Below are 18,271 nucleotides of genomic sequence, written 5' to 3'. Positions count from 1 at the left end.
AAAGATTTACAATATATTTCACGTTTTATGATATGAAAATGAAACATGTACACTGTACATGTATATGTGTTTATCAGAAAGAAAACATAAGTTGAAAAAGAGATTTACATGTACGATATATATCATGTTTTTATGAAATAAAGATTTTACATATACACTTTACATTTATATGTGTTTATCGAGGAAAAATGGAAAAAAATCTTGCATTGATAATTTACAGTGCATCATCGTAAATACACAGAAACATAATTTATACATATGCATGCGATTTTTTCTGGCACACATACATCAAAGGGTTTCGCCACCATCTGTCAAAGTCAGTGTCCATGTTAGAAACCCTTGGTATATAAATAACTGAAGGACTGTCTCCCTCGGAGTGTGGGCGTATATATATATTTGTTTTCCCTCGGACTGAAATGTCACATTTTCATTGGATTAAACATGGCACGTGATTGCCTCATATATCTCTATGTAGGTTCTGTGAGGATTAATATTAGGCAATATGGCCGTCATTGGCCGCCGCCTCACCTATTCATCTCGATAGTTCATATTATTTAACACAGAAATCGTGTTTAGTAAGTCATTAAAATATTTAGAGTAGTGGCCCTTTGGAATTATTTTTTAAATTAGAGTAGCTGCCCTTTGAATATTGACGTCACATTGTTGTGTCTGGAGCAGAACAAAATGGCAGCGTCTAAATTTGCTCAAATCTCTGCAGAAGTTTAAAATTGAAGAGCAACAAAACATTGTAAGTAATATGGCTGAAGCAAAGATTTTTTAAGCGTATTTGAAAGGTGGTATTGATAATTTTGAAGAGTTTAAATGAGTTTAATTGGACGAGATGTAAGGCATCTTGTACATGGCTTTGCGTAGATCACCGCTATTTGTGAATGAATATGTCGCTTGATAGTCCTCGGGAAAACAAAACACTTATTAGGTTAGTTACTGACTCACTACGGAAATATATTGGGTTGATCAATCTCATAGACGGCTTGGCTTCGCCTCGCCATCTATGAGATTGATCAACCCAATATATTTCCGTAGTGAGTCAGTAACTAACCTAATAAGTAATAATATATATATATATATATATATATATATATATATATATATATATATATATATATATATATATATATATATATATACATAATAGTATAAATACATATTCATGGCATAATAGCAAAATTTTGAAACAGAATTTTTTCTTTCATTTGATGCAAAAAAGATAGAACTGAACAGTATGACAAAGCATTCTCTTTCATAGACATTCTCAACGATTGACTTGTTTCTTCTATATTTTCAACTCTACAGAACATTTTATATTTGTAAATTCTGAATGCAATAAACGAGAGGAAGATATTATAAAGCTTTGTTGTTTCATTGTCATCTACCAAAAAAAACAACTATAACTAAGATTTCCTCGTTATCCTAATTTGATAATGCTTTGTGAATCATTTTGGCATCAAAATATCTTAAAAGTTTTTCATGATATTTTCAGAAAGAGTCATTTACCCTTTTTATTTCTTGTTCTGATATTTTTTTTTTTTGAAATTTAATCAAAAATATCTAATAATCCTAAACTTCAATTAGGAATACTAAATTTAGGCATCGACACAGTAGAATGAGTTTTCTCTATCAATCCATGGTTAACATTTCATCAACGTGTTGAAAGTGCTATAATATGAGGTAATTTGGTTTTAAAATTGCAAGCCAATGGTCATCATTATTTTTTTTTCGTGTTTCAAGGTGTCATATGTATACTGATTAGATACTAGCCAAGTGATATATTAAGCAATGCCACCACTTTGTAATGTGTTCTAAATAACATATTTACGTTATACGAAATGCAATAAATACCAAAATACATCATTTTAATGATGCTCCTTGAAAAAAAAACCTTAATTCTTGATGAGAATATATTTTTATGAATAAGTGTCATATGACTAAATTCTCAAAACCTGAAATTAAGAATGATACACCCGAGTTACTCTTCTATATATTGTGAACAATATAAATAATAATTATTCAATTAAGAGTGTAAAGATCCAGATAATGAATGTCGATGTCATGTGTGGTAATATTGCCTCAGAAAAAAGTAATAGGAAATGTAATCTGAAGGTAATTAATTATAAGAGTGCATTGTGAATTGAATATCGTTTTAAAAACTCACAAACAATTTAATTTTAAATTTCAAATTTACAAACAACTAGAAATGCCTAAAAGAAGAAAATATTCTTCACTTGAAAACTAAAACGTATAACTTTTTGTTCATTATAAATAATCTAAACAATGATTTGTTATAATTGAATTACAGTTAAAATATAATTACTAAATTATGATACTTCGTTTAGGTACTTAATTAACAGAATGAACCAATTCAAAATGTTGTAAATAAAGTGAAACACAAAAGATATAAACTAGACAATATTTTTCATTTGAAAGGTTTGTGCCTTTATCTAACTTTTGCGATTTCATTTCTTGTAAAAGAGTCTTTGAGTATATAATATGTTGCTAAAACAGTTTGTTTTTCTTCTATTGAACAAATCCTGTTTTAAATATGTTGGCAAAGGTTTAATTTGTTACTGAATTTTCTTCCTGTTTTAAAATTCTTTTATCTACTTTCACCAATGCACAGTTTCTTAATCGCAGCAACAGCACTATAGAGTTTGAAAGTTGTCCAGGTACATTATTGATTTTTGTCTGAGTTATACAATCCATTGACTTTAGACGGAAGGAATTATGAACAAAAAATGTAAGTAGAAATTGAAAAAAAGAATCTTTTAATAAAAAAAAAAAATTGTACTATTAGTAGTCAATATCAAATACGATTTACAGGAAAAAAGGTAGAATATCTTATTTTTTCTCTATTTATGTTTGCCTTATGCATGGTAATCACATAATACATATCTAATGTAAATGTTTTTTGTGCACAAAATCACAATTAGAAAAGTTAAATGGTTGTCATCCATATTTAAAATTGGAAAACTACAGTCATATCTAGTATATTGTGATAAAAAATTGTCGCGGTTTTTATCGTCATAAACGTTCCATTTTTTCTTTATATCCGCTAAGCCAATTTCAACCAAACTTGGCACAATGCATCCTTTTAATAAGGAATCTATAGTTTATTACAATAAAGATCAACCCCCTATTAAAAAACGAATAACACCTATTTAAAAATTATTGGTACTTGTAAAAAGTTGAAAATTGTATGGAAGCATCTTTAGATAAAGTGGGTTTAAGTATATGATAATATATAATATTATATAAAATGGCCATATAGTGAAGGCTTTTAAATCTCACAAAGTTCTCGTCAACAAACTTTCTTTTTGCTCATTGACAAGTGACCATTACAGGCCTACAAGTTTACAATTTGTGGCTCCTAGGGAGCAAGGGAATTGATTATTCGATATTCCTTCGACTCTTGCACCCCCGCCCCTTTGCAAACATCAAATATCAAATAGTAGAAATTACCTTAAAAAGCAAGTATTCTAACAAATATAAGATTTTGCAGTACTAGTATTTCATATTAACTAAATTATTTCAGGACTAAAAACACATTTTTTAAAATACAGAGATTTGCAGGTATATTTAAGATTGTGGGATAGAGATACTACAATAAGTGTTTAAAGAATGGATCTCTTTCCTTCATAACATGTTATTCATATATAAGTCTATATATATATACATTTTTTTTTATTAGAAATGAAAAATTCAAGATTAAAATAATTATACCTAGAAATATTTCACTCAAAGTAATTATGCAAACTGAAATTCAGAAACCTAATTTGAATTCATTGATATCATTTGGAATATATTGTAGAGGCCAAAAATGTCCTTATGCTTCATATTATGCCATAAATATGAAAACAATATTTTTGTTTAAAATAGGTTAGTTTTTAAATACAAACTTAAACAAATGAAGTACAGTTCCAACCTCCTCAATTATTATCATTTTTCATTGTATATGAATGAAATGTGTTTACTTTTTTAAGATGTGCAGAGTGACATTGTAAGACGCAGTATAAGACAAAAATACCTGTGCGCTGTCTCTCACAAGACAAGTTGTTCACAACAATAATTATGAAATAAAAGAAATTTGATAACAAATTGATCTTATTTAACCCTGAGCAGGAATTTTTTAAAGAGGAAATTGTAACAATCATCAAAGCATCGAGATAGGTAACAAACCATGGAATTAAGAGATGTAAAAGTAACACATTTTGTATTGATTTCCTTTAACTTTTATTAATGTTTTTATGATATCTAATTCTAATTTTCATTGATTGATACCTGTAAATAGATTTCATAGTTTTTAAACAGAATGTTTTTTAATGGTAGCATTTGGTAATAACCAGCAGAGCACCAAAGAACACAGCACTAGGCATGGCAAATGTAAAGGTATGACATATCTTGATAAAACAATTTAATTCGATTTTGATTGCTTATTAAAATGCCTCTGATACTATGTCAGTCTTTGTCTTTGATGAATGTCCGCTGAAAAAAAAGTATTGACCTTAAACAAAAATATGTTTTACAATATCCTGAAAAAAAAACCGTTTATACAATAGGATATTTTAATGCCATAAAATGAAATCAAATTACCGAAAAAATCACTGGAAAAGAAGAGTAAGAAAGTAAAGATAACAAACATCTGAAAATTGGGATTTATTTTGGTTCTGACAACTTCCCTTTTATACCCACTATTTTATAATATTTGTCGTATTGTTCTTCTTAATAAGTTACATACTATCTTGAGCAGATTATTCAATTTTAAGAGGCATTATCAACAACAAAATGCATATATTTCTAAAAAATATGCACCAAACACATTTAAAATAAAAAAAAGCTAAGTTAAGACTTGTGTTATTATTTTTAGTCTCTATAACGCCTTCTATTTATTACATTTTTAACACGTGATTTAGTTTTCTTGAGTCAACGGCGTAGTTCATAGAATACATTTTAAAGATGCAGGTCAAATGCATTATAGCACTTTGATAACATTTGTATCGTGATAAAACTGCATTCACAAAAAGTTTGAATCACATTAGTTAGGATATTACTTTTTGTTTTTAAATAGTTAGCAATCTATTACGGGTAGGTATACATGTATATGGTAGTCTTTACTTTGTATGAATACTGGCTGTAAGTTTTCAAATTGGTAATCAAAACTTATAATATGTATAGTATGTTTTTGAAAATCGTTACATAATGTATGAAATAAAAAAAACCAGTAAATGTGAGAGGAAGAATCTTTCTAAATCAAGTACATACTTATCAATAAAATACTTAAACTGCTCGGTAGTAAAAGTTGCTGTTACTTGTATGCAACACGAGTTTTAAAATTCTCACACCACACCTGATTAAGTCTAGGAAAGTTTCAAATTGACACCTCAAAAGGTGTCACTCAACACAATCACACCATGTGCTAATCATATGTTATTGTTCAAACTAAAGAGACCAAATATTCTAACCTAATAAACGAAAAAATATTGCGATTGTTAAAAATTTACATTACAAAAAATAAAGATATCAATTCTGATCTATTAAATTGACATTTGTATTTGATTTTTGAATGTAATATCCTTTTTGAGTATCACGTTTTCGAGAAGAAAATTTTAATTTAAAGCTAGTGTTAACTTGTCAAGAAAAATTGGGAGGGTTTCAAGAGCTATATTTTATTTGTTGTTTGGAGGGAGAAGTGCTTTAATGGAGGTCTACTCTAGTATTCAGGAACATGTTAAATTACTACAATAATTCTCATCTTTTATTGTATTAGACTCTCAATCAAAATGATAAGACATCGACCTAAACGGATGATTTAATGTGCAATATAGAACTGCGTAACCTTTGATGTATGTCGCTGTCTGTCTTATAGTTTTCACGAAAGTCACAACTAACATATTAACTTGTGCACCAACATTTATTTCGTTGATATGTAAAGTTTCATTGCAGTTGTTTAAAAGGGATTTTTGTTTCCTTATTTTAAAATCAGCATAATTTGTCACCACAGAGCACGGTTATGTGTAAACAGGACTTCTTGACAAAGTATGTGCAGTTTATAAAATTACCCCATCTTTATTTCACAATTAATATCTTGCGCATCTTCCAGTGTATACATGTATTAACATGACTCTATACTACATGGTATCTTATTTGATGACAATTAATTTAAAATGAGCCATGTGTAGTTCCTTGTTCACAAAAGAGGAAAGCCTTGAACGTAAGAGGACATACTGTGGTGTCATTTTTATTCGTGGTCAATGTTCGTTGGCAGCCAAAATTTTCCTGGTTCCTAGGAACAATTTCGATGGTAGTGCAATCGGGATAATTTTAATAAATATTAAACAAATGATTCTGTATAGGTTGGTAGTTCGTGGGCAAGGGTTTCCCTCGAAAGACTCTAACTTTAGTCCCACACCAATATTGATGATTCCACAGAAATTAACTATTCGGCAAAATATTTACTAATATTCTAATTTCTTTCGGGCTCCAGTGATGTCCGAATCACAGTTTCCACCACCTAAAAATTTTATAAAATAAAGACACGTATGTTAAAATTATTTTTTACATATTATTTTCATCAACGTGAATTCTAACAGCTTTCAGCGGTGTTTTTCAGAGTTGATTTTATAGTTTTATCTTTTTTTCTGCCTTTAATAAACGATGTCTGTTCAAATAAACAATATATCCTATTATAATTTGGAACATAAAATATCATTATAATACTCAGTTTGATGTTTAAGTATTACATGTTTTCTGTTTTAGGCCCAATTATATATGTTCCAATTATATAATTTCTTGTTTGCATGCCACAAAAGTTGACTGTGCGCCGTGACCTCATTTTTGCAGCTTTTCAATCTGAATAAAATATCGATATAAACGGATATTTTTAATTTTGTGAGCTCAAGTAATTGAAAAAATTATTGCTTATTATGCCTACAAAGTTTTGTTATAATATGACGCTAAGTAAGTAAGATACTTCCAAAGTCCTTGCATTTTTTTATTGTACCCCGTATTTGATTAAAAGTATTAGAACTTTTGTTTATATTTTTTTTTTAAATTGCTATATTATATTTATTTCAATATCTTTGTTTATTTCTTGTTTATTTTTTTATCACATTGTATTTTATTTAAGAATACTAATCACAACTCTACCATTCAATACCAAGGTGTCACAGAACATGCTGATATAAAACCAAAAGTATGTAAACTATTTAGTGTTGAAGTTAATTCTCTTAAATAAGTTGATTCATTCGAAAGCGGGCATGTCGTCATCATTGTTTAACGTTTTTCTTTGTTACAAAGTCAGACCTGTGCAATACTTCTCTACAATAACAGGCAACTAATAGTCATTACGAACGTAGACAAAAGCTAGGTGTAAAGTCATCTAAAGACTTTAGAGTACTTTTTGCACAAATGACGTTCAAAAGTTTAAATTCTAGAGACCCCTTCCAGATATACCAGTTAGTGCAAAGCAAAAACAAGAAAATGTAACCAACAAAGTAAATATTGTTTATTACCATTTTTAAGAGTTTGCATAGGAATAGCACAAGCTTAAAGAAAAAGAGTTTGTTGAATCGACATCTGAACACATTTGTGTATATTTTAAGAAATAACGCTCAAAAGTTTACATTGTAGAGACCCCTTCCAGAATTACCACTTAGTACAAAGCCAAAGCAAGAAAATTTAACACCCCAGGTGAATATTGTTTATCTAGTATTGTATGCTTAAAGAAACAATGTTTGCTGAAATGACATATCCAGACCAAAGTGAATATTTTGCTAAAATGATATAAAAATATAACATTTTAGAGACCCTTTCCACAAACACCGAACAATAAACAGCAAAAACAAGAGAATTTAACGCCCCAGGTAAATTTTGTCTCACCTAAAGAAGTTTGTATAGAAATATATCATTTATTTTATAATTACAATGTTTATTTAAAACGATTTTCTAGATACACATTCCAGAAGGAACAAGATCTCACGCACAAAATCCTCTATCTATGGTCAGTTGTTTTTATTATACCCCCGCTCTGAAGGAGAGGGGGTATACTGTTTTACCCTTGTGTGTGTGTTTGTCCGTCCGTAACAAAAATTTCTGTCGCATTTATCTCAGCAACTATTTATCGCAGATGTTTGAAATTATTACACAGTGTTTGTTATGGCATGCCATTTCGTGGGATATATTTTTGTACCAATCGGACGTCAACTTCCTGTTAAATGACGACTTTGTTTATTTTTTAATAAAAATTTTCAAACAAATTTTCGTCAAAGATTTCTCAGCAACTATTTATCGCAGATGCTTGAAATTTTTACACAGTATTTGTATAGGCATGCTATGTCGTGAGATATATTTTTGTCCCAATCAGACGTCAACTTCCTGTTTAATGAGTACTTTGTTTATTTTTAGCCAAAACTTTCAAACAAATTTCCGTCAAATTTTCTCAGCAAACGTTTGTCGCAGATGCTTGAAATTTTAACACACTATTTGTTTTGGCATGCCATATCCTGGGATCTATTTTTGTATCAATCGGACGTCAACTTCCTGTTAAATGTCGACTTTGCTTATTTTTTCAGTACCGTCAGTAAAAAGTGTCAGTACTTCTCTAAGTTTATCGGTACTGTCTAAGTTTGTCAGTACTTTTCTAAGTTTCTCAGTACCGTCAGTAAAAACGTCAGTACTTTTCTAAGTTTATCAGTAATGTCAGTACATTGTCAGTAAATGTCTAAGTTTATCAGTAAAAAAAGGGAATGTCAGTACTTTTATGACTTAGTAGTGATAAATAGTGCCTGTTTGGGAGGGTAACAGTTGAAATTGACACCCCGAGAAAACTATTGTCAACCGACGCGAAGCGGAGGTTGACAATGGTTTTCGAGGGGGTGTCAATTTCAACTGTTATCCTCCCAAACAGACACTATTTATTTTGTTATACTGAATGTATTAATTCATAAGAAAATTTTACTGCTTGCATGTAGGAATAACGTAAATTCTACAGCGAACCGTACGCGCATAATTTTCGCGCATGTAACAATTTTTAATGTTACCCGTTGCTAAGTGCGTTGCTAACGCTGAGGGCAATAGAAAGGATTATGAAATGCGTCTTAACCAATCAAATTTCAGTATTTAACATGAAAGTATAACAATATATAAACAGTGCCCGTTTAGGAGAGTAAGAGTTGAAATTGACACCCCGAGAAAACTATATTCAACCGACACGAAGGTTGACAATGATTTTCTATGGAGGGTAATCGTGTTCAAAAATCCAGACATGTAAACTTGTAAATCCGAATATGCAATCGTGTTGATGTGTGAGCCTGAGCATGAATGTGTGTAATTCTGATCGTGTAACCTATAAAACTCGGGCATAAACACGTGTAAGATTTGACTCAGTTCCTTCGCATGATGCACATTTTGCAACTTTATTGTTTACATTAGTTAATTAAACCTTCAATTTTGCACACTTTCAATCCGTAGTTTCTGCGTTTGTAACTTCAGGCTCGGCAATAGCACATCTGACATGATACAAATTGACAAATGTAAAGTCTACAAGTTTGTCGAATTTTGACATGACCTTATATGGAAACAATGACGTCACTGATAGAAAAAGGCTGGCTGCAGGTAAAGGCATGCCGTAATCGCCGGAATAGGGACGGAATAAATAAACAAAAAAATTAGGTAAGCCTATAATCATATTCTCTCTGGATAACAACATTTCATAGAGTATTATTTTTCGGAAAATTAAATTATGAGATTGGTGTATATTTTATCAAGAGAATGTATAAAAGATGCGAGTAAAGAATTCAATCGGCTTCAGATATCCTCATAGAACTGAAAAAATTACATTTAATGACTTTGTTTGAATATGTATAATTGAACGTGTATAAAGATATACCGGTATACGCATTTTTATTAATAGGCGTCTGAACCGGGAGGGGGGGGGGGCTAGGGGGGGGGGGGACTTAGCCCCCCCCCCCCCACTTTTTTGCCAAGTTAGACCTAACCATTAGGAACATAGCAACAGAGAGGATTCAACCCCCCCCCCCCCTACTTTTTCCTCGCAGCAAACAAAATTGTTCCTTAAAAGACCTTAAGAAGAATGAACTATTAATAGTGATATTGAAAATTAGAGTCATAGTAGGTATACTAGCATCCCCCCCCCCACCACCACCACCACCACGGATTAGGAATTTCATGATTTGGGGGGGGGGATTGGGCAGGTAAGATTGGAGTTATTGGTATACCCTCCCCCACGGATTAGAATTTTCATGATTATGGGAATTCTTGTCAATATTTTTCATGATTAGTTTAGCCCCCCCCCCCTTTCAATTTGCTTCCGACGCCACTGTTATTAGAGTACATGCAACAAATTGTTAAAGTATAGGCCTCGGCTGAATTAAGAAAATATCTCCAAATGCATCCTTATCGCTACCACAAAGTTGTGAAAAGACCCCCCCCCCCCCCCCCACGCGAAAAATTACACGGAGTCTGTCAGCTGAGTTGCAAAGTTAGCGATAAGAAAAACAAACTATTTAAATACGGTAATATGAGACATAAGAAGCGACACCCTCTTTAAAAGAAATGAATAAAAATTCCAAAGATAAGGTTAACTGTCGTGAAATTAAATTGTGTATAAATTATTTCAAGAAATGTTTCTTTGCATTGTCGGCAATATGTAGGAAAAAAAGCCTATCATGCAGGTAAAAATTGACATTTCTTAAAAATTATTTTAAGCAATTATTACGGGATTGAGTATGACGTCCTGAATGTCGGTTCAATACAGACTCACTTTGTGAAGTTGGCTGATAAAAATTTTCTGGAGAGCTAGTATAATACAGCTTTACAGCCACTTGTGAACTAGCTGCAGGTCTGTAGCTCCCTGTCTAAAAATACAGATGGAAGACAGTGCCTCCCATAGTAAAACTTCAATTTACGGCGCACAAAAAATATGCGCTAGTTTTTTTTTTATTATTATTGAAGATTGTGTTATTATTTATCTTTCACTTACACAACAACAAAAAGTATAAATACATGTAAAGTAACATAAATTTTTCCGCGAAAAATTACCAAATCCTTGCAGGTCGTTTATTCTAACTAATATTCAGAAAAATAACAAGAGTAAAAATGGGGTACTCTATATGCAATGCTTTTGCCCAAAAATGAATAAGTTCAACAGCTGATATTTTTATAAATTATCAGAAATCAAAATCCTAGCAATTTGCATACTTCTGATATATACGTATAAATGATCTGCAAAAGAACAACTTCCTATCTTGAAAACTGTTCGAGGAGTTATCGGTACAATAAGGGTACCTTTTTGACAGTCACTCGCCCGTCTGCAATTTTTACTATTTCAATAATCGGAAACCCGGTTAAAGATTCACTCTCAAAATTCTTAGAATTCAGAAGCAATGGAGTTACATGGGACCTCACGGCGGTCTTCGAACCCCATGCCGCTCAGAATATATTTACCCCCTTAGGAAATTTCTTGATCCGTCTCATTTCTAGAAAAGAGTACGCATTTACTTATATTCCAGTTTAAATTACATGTCAATTTTTTTTTAGAGATATAAGATATTAGGCATTTCCTTTTATAATATCATGAGAATTATATTACGGAAATTAGCGCATTCGTCACATCGGCAACGATTTTTTTCTACATGAACCTCTTCCTGTTTGGTCCAGTTTCAATCATACCTCAATTTTATTTTCTAAAAATAATACCGGTGTTTTCGATAGAAAAGGTGTCGTTCATTAAAAGCTTATTGCAACAGTTTAGCTGAATATTATGTTTATTTTTCGTTCATTCCGGTCCGGTGGTTACGGCATGCCTTTTCCCCGCAGCAAGGCAGTTGCCATATAAGGTCATGTCAAAATTCGACAAACTTGTAGACTTTACATTTGTCAATTTGTATCATGTCAGATGTGCTATTGCCGAGCCTGAAGTTACAAACGCAGAAACTACGGATTGAAAGTGTGTAAAGTTGAAGGTTTAATTAACTAATGTAAACAATAAAGTTACAAAATGTGCATCATGCGAAGGAACTGAGTCAAATCTTACACGTGTTTATGCCCGAGTTTTATAGGTTACACGATCAGAATTACACATATTCATGCCCAGGCTCACACATCAACACGATTGCATATTCGGATTTACAAGTTTACATGTCTGGATTTTTGAACACGATTACCCTCCATAATTTTCGAGGTGTGTCAATTTCAACTCTTATCTTCCTAAACGATCACTATCATTTTTATTATGCTGAATGTCTAGATTTTAAAGAAAACTTTACTACTTTTATATATGAATGACGTGAATTCTTTGGCGAACCGTACGCGCATAGTTTACGCGCATGAAACAATTCGTTGTGTTACCCGTTGCTAAGTGTGTTGCTAACGCTGAGGGTAATACAACGGTTTATCAACTGCGTCTAAACCAATCAGATTTCAGTATTTAACATGAAAGTATAATAACACGTAATACTGCAATTGAAATCTAATTATTATGTCACAATTCTGCATTTGATCTTCATTTGATGTAATTATGATTAATTCGAATAGTATATAATAATCATATACAAATATGAATTTTATTAATTGGCTGTATTGAGAAACTGAAATCGTTATGTAATATCATCAAACAAATTTCTTGTGGTCTGAAAACGCCATGTACATAAACAATAAAAACATGCATGTACATGTAAAAAGAAGAAAAAAAAAGAAAAAGAAAGAAAACTAGAGACGAGCTCGTTGCAAGCAACGATTAGATTTTCCGTCGTAGATGCGTCATACTTGTGACGTATTACAAAAAATTTATAGCTGACCGTAGTACAATATTAGATGTATAAACACTGAGAAACAAAGTATTATATTTCTGTGACCGCGTAGATTTTACGGTGCTAGAGAATTCGTCTGAATCTGCATCAGTCGTGTGCAGTACGAACCGGGTGAGGAAATGTTGGCGTAAAGTGTATAAGGTATAAGGTTGTGGCGCGCTGTGGGCTGTAAGCTAAAACAAAAGGTAGGTTTGCCGTATTCCCGAAGGTCCACCAGTATACAGTTCCAGAAAAATAAACAGGCAATTGATGCAAGATTCCACATTAATTGGACGAGACTCAACGATGGCAACATTATAACAATTTAACAGACAAACATGTTACAAACAAGTCGGATATGGCCAGTAGTGGCCTCCGGACTCAAGACTCTAGGAGAGTCGGACGTGGCCGGGGCTGGCCGTCGTATTCTAGACTGCGCATTGACAATTGTACATAACTATTTATAAGAATCTTAACAATGAATATAAATTGACAGGTATGATATAAGTAAGCCGAGTGAAAGGTTCACAGATATAAAATAATTAAATAAACTCAATGAGTCTTTGATGTCCAAGAAATGAAAATCTGATAATTGCACAATGTTGTTTTAAGAGATTAACAGTCCTTGAGGTATGACACTCTGTCTCTTTGAAATCACATATAAAGTCTGAAAAGTGTCAATCACTAAATAAAAAAGTAACTTTGTAAGAAATAAACTGTGAGAAAAAATTATACGAAACAGATGTTGAAGTAAACTCCAAAAAAAAAATATAATTGAACAGTGCATTTTGCACGATGATACTACGTGTTTATAAGCAAATACACGTTGTCTCTAGTTTGATTCGCCGCATTTTATTCACAGAGTGGGACTATGGTTATGCCCGGTACGAAGGTAAAAAGACCATTGGTAAACGTTTTACACGCATTTTTATCGAACGCAAGCGCCAATGAATCTCTTAGTATATATGCAGAGATCCTGGAAATTTTACAGGGGGTTTTGAAGAATAATTTTATATTTCGAGGAGGGGGAACATGCCGGGATCAGAAAATTTTTCCGGGGTGGGGGTTGAAAAGTCAGACGGTTTTTGAGAGTTGATTTTAATCAACTCTCCTATGCAGTTACTCTGGCAAACCGAAACTGAAACAGTGTTTTGACCTAAGCACAAATCATCACCGCTGACAAGAGTTAGTTCTTGAAAATAATCGATTAATTCGATGAAATGTACGCTGAAGCATTTTTTAAAAGGAAACTTATTTATAAATATCTAAGAAATAGTCAGATTTTAAATAGTACGAACAATTTAGACGTTTTTTGCAGTCGTATGTATTCCTACGCCAGTGAGAGCTCAATATACTTTCGTTCAACCATCGGCTGTCTCCGTACATCTCCGACAAGCAGAGAGTCAGTCTATACCTGGTATTTAGAGGTCGCATCATCAAGCTATCACGTGACCTGGTAACCCTTACTTGTCGGAGATTAACGGAGACAGCCGAGAATCTGGTTGAACGAGACTTGAGTTCATTATTGGTTGGATCCATACACTTTTTGAAATATTTCGAATAACGATACATAGTTTGATGAAATCAATTCTATTTTTAAATATTACACAACATGACTCATAAGAGGTTTTCTCGAAATTCGGAAAAGTCCGAGAATCCATATTATAAAAATGTGCGTAATTCAAATAGAGATTATAAACTACTTGCCAAGCAAAATAACATATCGTTTATCTTAAGATAAATAATAATCGATAAAATCAACTCCCGCCAGTTTGATTTGAGTTTGCCAAGGGATGTCCGAGGCATATTTGGTAAGTTTATAATGTACACGTAATTGAAAGAAATTTCGCTGGGGGGGGGGGGGGTCTGGAACCTTTCCCTTTCTAGATCCGCGCATGGAGAAGAACAATGCCGGTAATTTTACTGTAATTTTATCCAATTTATTTAATTATTCATGTTCATAATTATCAGAAAACCATGTTACCTTTCAAAGCAGTTAAAACTTAAAACTTAAGATACGAACCATTTAGTCTCGGTGAGTATTGCGTCCGCGTACGAAAGAAATGGCAATTTTCAAGAAATTCGGATGGACGATCTGTGTCCTAGGTCGTCCATCCGATTCTTTTTCAGACTAAACGCTACATACCTGCAGTTAGAGATTGTCAAACTTTTATTGATTATGTCAATTTGTTTGTCTCACAGAATCATTTTTTAAATCAATAAATTTTCACCTTAAAAAAAAAGAAAGAAATCGGGCACAATTTTCAATGTTAGCATTTTACAATTTTATGGTCTAATAAAATTTCAAGAAACAACTCTTCATTGCTTTGTCCGAAATATTGCATGAAAAAATATTTACAACGCATATTTTAAATTACAAAAGGATATTCAAAATGAACTTGGAATAACCGCTAACAAACAGGCATAAAGAGAGACTGAGAACCAAATTCTTCTCTTTTTTTTTTTTTACATCAAAAGAAATTCAAAAATAAATCAAAATATATTTTTCTTTGTATGCGTTAATGAAAATGTAGATCAGCAAGGGGTTCTTTGTCGTGCAAGCACCTACTGAACAGATTGTTACACGGGTCTACAACGATGACAAATATCGAAACGGCAATATTGTGGGTGAAGGATGAATGTGTAGTTTGTTTTTGAAGTTTATTTTTGATACATGTAATTATATTTATCTGGATCGGTTATGTTTGTTTTGTTTATTAAAGAGGGGAATAAAGAAATGAGTAATTTCCAGGCACGTAGCATCGTTTTTTTAAAATGGGGGGGGGGGGGGGGGCAACTCATTCAACAAATCTTGACAAGCAAAAAAAGAAAAAAAACAAGAATTTTGAATTTTCCAAAATTTTCAAAATTTCGCCCATAATTTCATGATTTTCATACTATTTTTTTTACATGCTACCAAAATGGGGGGGGGGGGGGCAACTCCATGATAATTCAATTTTTGAATGTAAATTTTAAAAAAATAGTTATTGCGAGAAAAAGTGGGGAGAGTACATCTTTATGTAATATAATATGTGAAACTGATTTCATTCCACCCACAAGCTTGAACTAATGAAATAATTTTAATGAAAACAATATAAAAGACGTCATAAATCCCATATCAAACGACATATTACCACTTGATTCTGTGCGTCTTTTTAATGAATTCATAAACAGCGGCAAATTCTAAAATGTATTTTTAAAGTAATGTTAGCTGCAAGTCTGTAGACCTTGTATGAAAAATTTCGGATGGTAGTCAATTTTTTCGGGATACAGACCGAGCGGTACATATATGCAGCTAAGGTAACTAAGAATGCTTCCAATAAAATACTTTGTTGAGTAATGCAAGCTTTTAAGAAAGCAATACTTATATTTGTTTAAAATATAACACCCCAATACTTCGTCTTACATTCGCTCTTTGTAGAACAAGAAGAACCAGTATCAGTCTGACCGGCCTCACCATATACATTGTTGAAATCTAATTGTCATAGCATTGCATTGCTCTGCTTGTACACAATTTCTTTTAAAAATTAAACACTTAAAGTGTTCATCTATATGGCTACACATAACGTACACACGTGATTCAAAATAACCCAGACGGAAAACGATAAAGAATTCAGTCATTAAGTCTACATTTTATAGAACTTGTAAAAAACACATTGCGGGTCTGAATGTTTGTTGATATGTCAATCTATCAATATACAGTTTGTTAATTATTTTCGATTGCTAAGGCTACAGCGTATTTGATGAACATTGAACAACATTTTTTCCATGCCACTTTTTTCCATGGAAGATAGCGAGTACAAGTATAAAGCATTTATAAAATTTATTTAATTACCTCTTTAGAATTGTGTATGGAATAAATAATTTATAAGTTGCTGCTGAAGGTTGTTTGGTATTTTCGTTTGTAGATGTTTTGCAAGTAAAAAACGTACGTGAAACACGGGGCAAGTCATAATTAATATCCCTAATAACCGTAACTTAAAAGTAACGGCTTTGGATTCAAATATTATCGTATACGAATATTAAGTTCACTTTTTAAAATCATCTCCACGTTGATAATTATATTATATTCATCGTAAATCAGTATTTCTTTTTTTGCTTTAAAAGAAATGTTCTGTCGGGAGCAATCCCGCGTTCGCGTACATTTGTCATGTCAGTAATACACATTGTGCTTTATAAGACGGCCGTGTATACGTATTGTAGAAAAGTTGAGTTTAATTACCATGCATTGGAACCATTTTATTAACACATCTCCCATTACTGAAACAATTCAAAATGTCTCTGTTACAGTAACACAGTGGGACGTTAAACGTGAACGTCCAGCTCTACAAGCACATGCACTGTCGTCTAGGCGACGGCCTGAAAACAGCTAGCGACTCTCCTATCGATCGGTTACCTGAGTCTCGTTATGCATCTAAATATAGAAAGGGGCACCGTTATGAAACAAACAACAAAAATAAGATCAAAGAGGTTCATCTTTATGAAATGAAAATGTATATATGAACTAGAGACGAGCTCGTTGCAAGCAACGATTAGGTCTTCCGTCGTAGCTGCGTCATACTTGTGACGTAATACAAAAATTGATACCTGACCATGGTGCAATATTAGATGTATAAACACTGTGTAAAAGAAACAAAGTACATGTATATAAGCAAATACAAATCTTTAAAAGTTGTCTGAAGTTTGATTCGCTGCATGTTGTTTTTTTTTTGCATGTGCATTTTATTTTGAGAAACTTATCTAATCATCATAATTGACTCAATATACACAGAATATGGACGACGATTATAATCACACAGTGGGTATGCCCGGTATGAAGGTAAAAAGACCAAACATTTTACTCGCATTTTTTATCGAAAGCAAGCGCCAATGAATCTTTTAAAATGTATGCGGAGATCCTGGAAATTTTACAGGGGGTTCTGAAGAATAATTTTGTTTTTTGAGGGGGGAAGGGGGCATGCGCGGATAAGAAAAAAATCCTGGGGTGGGGGTTGAGTGTCTGACGGTTATTTGAGTTTGCCTGGGGATGTCCGAGGCATATTTTTGTAATTTTATATTGTACATGTTATGGAAATTTTGCGGGGGTAGAGGTGGGGTCTGGAACCCTCCCCCTACTTTTGTAAATCCGCGCATGGGGAAGACCGATGCCGGTAATTTAACGGTAATTTTAACCATTTTTATTTAATTAATCATTTTCAAAATTATCGGAATTCCAATATTACCTATAAACGCAGTTAAAACTTAAAATACGAACCATTTAGTCTCGGTGAGTATTTGGCCAACATGCGTCCGCGTACGAAAGAAATGGCAATATTCAAGAAATTTGGATGGACGATCTGGGTCCTAGGTCGTCCATCCGATTCTTTTTCAGACTAAGAGGTACAGACCTGCACTTAGAGAATGTCAAACTGATTATGTCAATTTATTTTGTCTCAAAAAATCAGTTTTTT

Source organism: Magallana gigas, chromosome 2 (assembly GCF_963853765.1).
Source record: "Magallana gigas chromosome 2, xbMagGiga1.1, whole genome shotgun sequence".
In the NCBI taxonomy this organism is placed as follows: domain Eukaryota; kingdom Metazoa; phylum Mollusca; class Bivalvia; order Ostreida; family Ostreidae; genus Magallana; species Magallana gigas.
This window is presented reverse-complemented; position numbering follows the sequence as displayed.